We start from the raw sequence: 8,608 nt of genomic DNA on the forward strand, positions 1-8,608 counted from the left end.
TTCAGGCACCCTGTTGATAAGAGGTGTTTCCCCATCCCCAAACAGTAGCAAATATATAAATATATGTACCATATTTTAAAAATCAAGTCCTCTTTTGATGGGCATTAGGGTTGGTTCCACATTCTTGCTATTGTGAACAATACGGCAATAAGCATACGTGTGCAGGTATTTTTTAAATAGTGATTTGAGTTTTTCCTGGTATATTCCCAGTATAGGAATTGCAGGGTCATATGGGAAGTCAATTTGTAGAACTTTTAGGAATTACCACACTGTTTTCCACAAGGGCTGTACTAGTTACACTACCACCAAAAGTGTAGAAGTGTTCCCTTTTTGCCACATCCTCTCCAGCATCTGTTATTTTTTGAATTATTGATTATGGCCAATCTGACTGGAGTTAGGTGGTATCTTGGTGTAGTCTTAATTTGCATTTCTTTGATGACTAATGAGGCCGAACATTTTTCCATGAATCTGTCGGCTGTTCATATGTCTTCTTTTGAGAACTGTCTATTCATATCTTGTGCCCATTTTGTAATGGGGCAGTTTGTTTTTTCTTTTCAACATGTTTAAGTTCCTTGTAGATCCTAGATGTTAGACCTTTGTGAGATATAGAGTTGGCAAATATTTTTTCCCAGTCTGTAGGCTGTCTCCCTGCTTTCTTGCTGGTTTCTTTGGCTTTGCAGAACCTTGTCAATTTGATGAGGTCCCACTTGTCTATCTTATCTCTTATGGCGTGGTCACTTAGGGTTTTGATCAAGTATTGGTTGCAGTTCCAATTTCCATAAGAGTATCTCCTAAATTTTCTAAGGTTCTTATAGTTTGAGGCTTTACATTTAGGTCTCTGATTCATTTAGAGTCGATTTTTGTGTATGGGGATAGGTAGGGGTCCTGTTTCAATCTTCTGCATGTGGTCAGCCAGTTTTCCCAGCACCATTTACTCATAGGTTCTCTTCTCCCCAATGGTTGCTGGTGGAGGTTTTGTCGAAGATGAGTTGGTTGAGAAATAAAGGTTTTGCTTCTGGAAACTCAATTCTATTCCATTGGTCTATATGCCTTTTCTTATATCAATGCAGGCTGTTTTGATTACTATAAATTTATTATAAAGTTTAAAGTCTGGGAGTGTGATACCTCCTGCTTTGTTTTATTTGCTAAGGATTGTTTTGGCTATTTGTGGTCATTTATGTTTCCATATGAATTACTATAGTGTTGTTTCTAGGTTTGAGAAGACTTTTGCTGGTAATTTGATGGGTATTGTGTTAAATCTGTAGATTGCCTTAGGTAGGATGGACATCTTCACAATGTTGATTCTTTCAATCCATGAGCTTGGAATATTTTTCCACTTTTTTGTGTCATTTTTTATTTCTTTGAGCAGTGTTTTGTAATTTTCATTGTAAAGGTCTTTCACATCTCTGGTTAGGAAGAAGCCAAGGTATTTCATTTTGTGTGTGTGTGTGTGTGTGTGTGTGTGTGTGTGTGTGACTATTGTGAATGGGATTGTGCTTTTTATTTGGGTCTTTGTTTATTATTGGTGTATAGAAATGCAATTGTCTGCTGCACATTTATTTTATACCCTGAAACTTTGGCAAAGTCCTTTATCAGTGCAAGGAGGTTTTTGACAGATTCTCTTGGGTTTTTGAGGTATGGAATCATGTCTGCAAAGAGGGATAACTTGATTTCCTCTTTTCCTATTTGGATACTCCTAATCGACTTCTCTTCTCTGATTGCTCTAGCTAGGACTTCCAAAACTATGTTGAACAGGAGGGGTGAGAGTGGGCATCCTTGTCTTGTTCCAGTTTTCAGGGGAAATGGTTCCAATTTCTGCCTGTTCATTAGTATGCTGGCTGTGACTTTCTCATGGATGGCTCTTATTTTTTTGAGAAATGTTCCATCTATGCCTATATGTTCAAGGGTTTTTATCAAGAAGGGGTGCTGGATTTTATCAAAAGCTTTTTCTACATCTAATGATATAATCATGTGGTTTTTGTTTTTATGTCTGTTGATATATTTAATTATGTTTATGGTCTTATGAATACTGAACCAGTCTTTCATCCCAGGGATGAAGCCTACTTGGTCATGGGTGGGTGATTTTTGATATGTGTTGTTGAATCTGGTTTGCTAGGATCTTGTTGAGAATTTTAGGATTTATGTTCATCAGGGATATTGGCTTGTAGTTCTCTTTTTTTGTTGGAATTTTACCTGGCTTGGGTATTAATATGATGTTAGCTTCATGAAATGATTTGGGGAGAGTTCCATCTTTCTCAATCACCTGGAATACTTTCAATAGGATTGGTATCAGTTCCTACTGTTTTGTAGAATTTTGCTGGAAAGTCATCTAGTCCAGGGCTTTTTTTGTGTGTGTGTGTGGGTAGATTTCTTATGACATAGTCAATTTTCTGGATTGTTATTGGTCAATTTAGGATCTCAATTTCTTCTTGTTTCAACCTGGGGAGGTTGTGTGATATCAGAAAGTCCTCCACTTCCTTTAGGTCTTCAAGTTTGTTTCCATACAAGTATATTCAGTAGTCTCTAATAGTCTTTTGTATTTCTTCACAGTCAGTTGTGACTTCATCTTTTGTGTTTCTAATTGTGTTTATTTGAGCTTTTTCTCTGTTTTTCTTGGTCAGTCTAGCTAGAGGATCATGAATCTTGTTTATCCCTTCAAAGAACCAGCTTTTTGTTTCATTGGTTTTTTTGCATTATCTTTGTGTCTTCTATATCCTGGATTTGGACTTTTATTTTAGTGATCTGGATTCTTCTGCTGAAGTTAGGGTTTTGGTGGTCTTGCTTTTCCAGCTTCCTTAGATGACTTGTTGGACTGTTAACTTGTGATCTTTCCATTTTCTTCATGTGTGTTTGTAGAGTTGTGAATTCCCCTCTTACTATGATTTCATGGCATCCCAAAGGTTTTGGTAAGATGTTTACTCATTTTCATTTGTTTCCAGGTATCTTTTAATCTCTGTTTTGATTTCCATGTTGATCCAGGAGTTTGCACATTACTTCTTAACTGAGCTCTGAATTAGGCTATCTTCATAATATATTCTCTTCAGAATATTTTGCCGGTCTGTGGAGTTTTCATTATGTCCTCATTTTTGTTTCTTTTCCATTGTCATGCTAATTACTGGTATCAGAACCTAGAACTATCCCTTTTTGTTCAGGTGCTTCCTTAAAATCACTCAGAAAAGACAAAGCTAATCTGCTTGTCAGAATATTAGGACATTTTATTCATTCCATTATTACCATACCATTTGAAGCTTATTCTCCCTGCTCTGTTACCTCAGCACTATTACCAAAACAATCTACATCCAGAGAGAGTAACATGATATTAAGGGAGAACATTGTCCATGCAATATTGGTGTGTTTTTGTCATTGCTTTGTTTTTTGTTTGTTTGCTATAATAAAGACTTTATTATACCATAGAACTTGTACCTTTAAGTTCTGATGATTTTCTAGATTTTATTGATACTCAACCTATCAGTATCTGGGATATTATTTTTTTATTTATTGAGAAAGCAGAATTTATTAAGAGGACAGAAAAGCTCCCACAGTGAGAGGGTGTCTGAGGAGGCTGCCTGGGATATCTTTTAGGTCTTCCACCATAATAAACATTAACCTGTCAGCCAAATATTTCAGTTGCCTAAACCCCATGAGTTAAATGAAAAAAAATTACTAAAAATGGGCTATGCTATTACTGAGTTTACTTGTTGCAAAAAGATATTGTAGGAGAATCTCATGCTGGAGATGAGAGTAGTAAAAAATATTGGACAAAATTGTATTCTAATTCTTATGTGCATAAGCAACATATTGAGAATAACTCTTCTAATTATTTAGGTTAATTTCCCTTAATAAAGCCAGTTTCTAGAGCTTGAATCTTCCATTGATTTCTGAACCTGAGACCCTATTGTGATCTGTGACCTCTGCCTACTTCCTAACTTGTCTGAGTCTGGATTTTATTTCTTAGGCTCTTTACTCATGAGTTATTCTTTTCTCCTGGTATTTTCATTCTTTTCATCTAAATATGTATTACTATTCATTTGTGCACATTTCACTGATTCCAATTTCCAAAAATACTATAGTCTTTAACACTTATTTTGCCTTTTTTCAGTTTGGTCCTTCCAAGGCAGCATCACCACTGGGCAACTCCTGCTAAGAATTGTGTTCATTTGGGTTCACTGGCAAGCAAGGACCAAGAAAGAATAAGATATATAAGGAATTTAATTATGTTGGGAACAGGAGTGAATAGAGCCTTCAGACTGTGATCCTGGTCTGATACCTATGGAAGAAGAGAGTGAAAAAGGGAAGAACGACTAGAGTAGGAGAAGTATTAAACTGAGGCACAGTTCCAGAAAAGTGTTAGCCAGACCAATTGGTGGACCTTGAGCCAAAATCACCCATTCTATCAGTTCCTTATCTCAGTAGAGTGGTCCTGCTTTATTACTGCTTGTGTACTCAATCATTGGTTGGGATTAACCCATGGAAAGAATGGTCCTGAGGACCCATGGGGCAGTATCTGGTGACTTCAGTAAACTATGTATTCTGTAGCATGAGATCTGAAAATTGCATTTTTCTGACTGCCATACCAGGTCAATAAACAATAGTGGGATTTCTTTTCCATTTTTTTTTTCATGACTTTTCCTATGTAACATTTAATCTTATCCTAACTTATTTTTATTCTTAAAATCTTAATTTAAGTCAAAGCATGGTAGCTCATTACTATAATCTCAGCACTTTGGGAGGCTGAGCTGAGAAGATTGCCTGAATCCACAGGTTCGAGACCAGCTTGGGCAAATTGACAAGACCTCATGACTACAATAAATCAAAAAATTAACTGGGCATGGTGGCACGTGCCTGTAGTTCCAGCTACTTGGAAGGCTGAGGTGGAAGGGTTAGCTGAGCCCAGAAGGTCGAGGCTGCAGTAGCTGTGAGTGTGCCACTGCACTCCAGCCTGGGCAACAGAGTAAGACTCCAACCCAAAAAACAAAAAAAAAAATGAATCAAATATCAGTTCTTCAGCTAGTCTTCTCTGACCACATCATTCAATGCTGCTTTTGTTCCTGAGTAACTCAATGTCAGATTACTCTGTTTTATTTTCCTCATAGTCTGCATTGCTACCTGACATTATCAGTTATGTGCAAGGAATTGTTTAGTGTGTCCTCCTCACCCCATTAGAGCAATAATCTAGTTTGACTTGTTCACTACTTTAATTCCAACACTCATACAGTACTCAACAGCAATGTCTAACAAGAATAGATGCACTTTAAGTATTGTTGCTATAAAAAATATTTTTCATTCTAATTATATCACTCGTGAGGGGCTCTACTTCTTTAGATTATCCAAAACACCACACTGATCTCCATTGTTATATTTTGCAATACTACAATGCATTGTAGCCACTGTTATTCTATCTCTTCTTCTCACTAGTCTGTGAGTTCCTCAAAGGCAAAGGTCATGTTTTATATTGCCTACGACAGTACATCAGGTATTCCATCGATGAGAACTGATAAATAGCAGAAGGAATAAAGGAAACTTTATGCAATTTTCTCAGAGTTGCATTCACTTGGGTACACTGGGAAGCAAGAACCTAGAAAGAATAAGATATATGAGAAATGTATTGGTTTTGGAAACAGAAGAAAACAGATTTCTCAATAAGCATTATCTCTTACATGTATAATGACCTGTGGACTGGGAATATATAGGAGGTGTATTTAAGTGAACATCAACTGTAGAAAAACACAGCAGGAAAAGATGGGAGATGGGGCTAATCATGGGCAGCCATAAGAACAACTGTGAGCAAAGTCTATAAGATGACTTTTCTCTTGGCGGGAGGTACATCCATTTGGTGATCAAATAGGAACAACACAGTCAGGTTTGGAGAGGAAACCTGGTGTTTGCTTTGTACTGGAGATGGGCCCTGAGGCTGCTGCCTGATCCTGGGGCCAGGGACAGGAGCTGATTGTTCTGGTTTCCTTTCTTGTGAAGGAAACTGCTTTGTTCATTGATCAAAGAATCCTTCTATTTCACACCCCACACTTCAGTACCACCTTTGTCAAATACTCCTGGAGAGAGGTCCCTCCCTCCTCTTTAGTATGATGTCATTTCCTAACATGGAAGGAACAGGTGAGTTTGGTTGTTAAGAATCAATTATGTAGCTGGGCTCGATGGCTCAGCCTGTAATCCTGCACCTTTGGGAGGCTGAGGTGAGTGGACTGCCTGTGCCCGCGGGTTCGAGACCCGCCTGGGCAGCGAGATCTCATCTCTACAATAAATAAAAAAAAAATCAGCCGGGCTTGGTAGCATATGCCTGTAATTCCGGCTACTTGGAAGACTGAGGTGGAAGGATTGCCGGAGCCCAGCAGGTCGAGGCTGCGGTGGCTGGGAGCAGCCACTGCACTCCAGTCTGGGCTACTGAGTGAGACTCCAACTCAAAAAAAAAAAAAAGAATCAATTATGTTATATGTAAATCTCTTGTTGGGTTTCATTTTTAAAGAGAAAATGTCCTGAGGCTCCATGTTGATAGGCAGAGAAGCAGTATGGTAAGAGCATGAGTGAAATTAGGTGTTAGAGAAATCTGCATTAGAATTTTAGCTCCATCATTTTCTAACTGTGCTATCCTAGGCAAGTTACTTAACTTCTCTGTGCATTAGCTTCCACATCCCCAAGGTCTGAATTGCAATACCTATCATTTAAGAATTTATTGATAGATAAACAAGATATTGTGTGTTCTTATAAACACAGTTTTTGATCCATACTATGCTCAACACATAGTGATCCTCTGCACTGTCTCTGAATTGGTTGCACATATCTTTATAATCACACAATGCTACAGTTTTTATTTATTTATTTTTGAGTTGGGATTTCACTCTGTCACTCAGGCTGGAGTACAGTAGCACAACCATAGATCAAGGCTCACTTCAGCCTCTACCCCCTGAGCTCAGATGATCTTTCTATCTCATCCTGCCTAGTAACTGGAGACTACAGTACAGGCATGTGTACCACTACTTGGCTATTTTTTTCTTTTGTTTGTAGAGATGAGGTATTACTATATTACCCAAGCTGCTCTTGAACTCCTGGGCTCAAAGCAATCCTTTCACCTTGGCATCCCAAAGTGCTAAGATTATAGGAGTGAACTACCATGCCTGTCAATGCAGCAGTATTAAGGGGGTGTGGCCTATGGAAAGTCATAAAGTCATGAGGGTCTGCCCTCATGAATGGGACTAGCACCCTATAAAATGGCTTGCGGTTAAAGGGAGCACTTTTGTCTCTTCCATGAGAGGACACAGCTTTTGTTCTCTCTGAAGGATACAGTTAACAAGGTGCCATCTTGGAAGTGCAGATAAGGCTTTATCAGACTCCCAATCTCCTATCACCTTGACAGTTGACTCTGAGACTTCAGAATTGTGAAAAATAAACTTTTAAACTAAATTATATATTTATAAATTTATTTGCAAATTACCCAGACTCAGATACTGTTATAGCAGCACAAATGGACAAAGACATCCAATAAAATGAGGGTATCACAAATGGAGTAGAAAGACACTTGTATCTCCTGACACCAGCTCCGAATGTTTTTATTACTGAAGTATATCTAAGATTTATAGAGGCAGTTATGAAGCAAAGGAAACTTTTCAATCTATTTATCAAAGGCCTTGCAAGTGTCTGTTCAAGGTAGGTGAATCAATTAGGCAGTATTGAGCGGGGAAGGTTAATCTGCATCCAAAGCATTTTACTGAAAAAACAAGTTAAATAAAAAATCAAAAAACAGAGGCAGGCTAACTGACGTTACCCAATCATGGTCAGAATAGAAAGAAAAGGAAGCATTCCCCATCAACCTCTTCTAATTGTTTCCCACCTCTGCCTTAGAGAAGAAGCAGAGGGCATATGGGAATAGGAACCGGGCGGCGGCGGTGGGGGGGGGGGGGGCTTGACTTGTGACAAATTGCAATGAAATTGTGATCATTAATTTGGATAATGAAAGACTCCTGTGGGAATTATTGCTCTTTTGGTAACTCAGAAGGACTTTTATCTTGAGGAAAATTTGGACCAATGAGTTTATGTTACAAAGAAACTATTACTTCCAAAGAATGCAGTTTTTCCTATTTGCACGTACTTTCACTAATGAAGGTTGATTTCTTCCTCTCTTCTCCCTCCCTCCCTCTCTCTCTCTCTCTCTCTCTCTGTACTCTGAACTCAAACATACAATAATCCCTAAAGGAGCCATATTGGTGTACCGGCATTTTAGTCACTTCCCCTCGTTGTAATTGACATCCCTTTATTCATATTCTCATTAACTCCTTTTTTTTTTCACTTTAAATATTTTTTTATTTTAAAATTGTGGGGTACAGTTATGGGTTAGGTTTACAAATATACATCATTCAGGCATCCTTGCTGATAAGGAGTGTTTCCCCATCCCCAGAAAGATATTGACTACCGTTAGTCCCACCTCCATTCCCCTCCCAACCCCCCCATAGTTTCCCACACTGTCAGTCCTTTTCATACAGTATTATGATAGATGTTCAAGGTCCACTATATAAGTGAGAACATGTGATACTCAGAACTTTGTTTCTGTGAGAGATCACTCAGTATTATAGACTCTAGTTCCATCCAGGTGGCTGCG

The sequence above is a fragment of the Carlito syrichta genome, unplaced genomic scaffold (assembly GCF_000164805.1).
Source record: "Carlito syrichta isolate Samal-C Ts95f unplaced genomic scaffold, Tarsius_syrichta-2.0.1 Scaffold316188, whole genome shotgun sequence".
Classification (NCBI taxonomy): domain Eukaryota; kingdom Metazoa; phylum Chordata; class Mammalia; order Primates; family Tarsiidae; genus Carlito; species Carlito syrichta.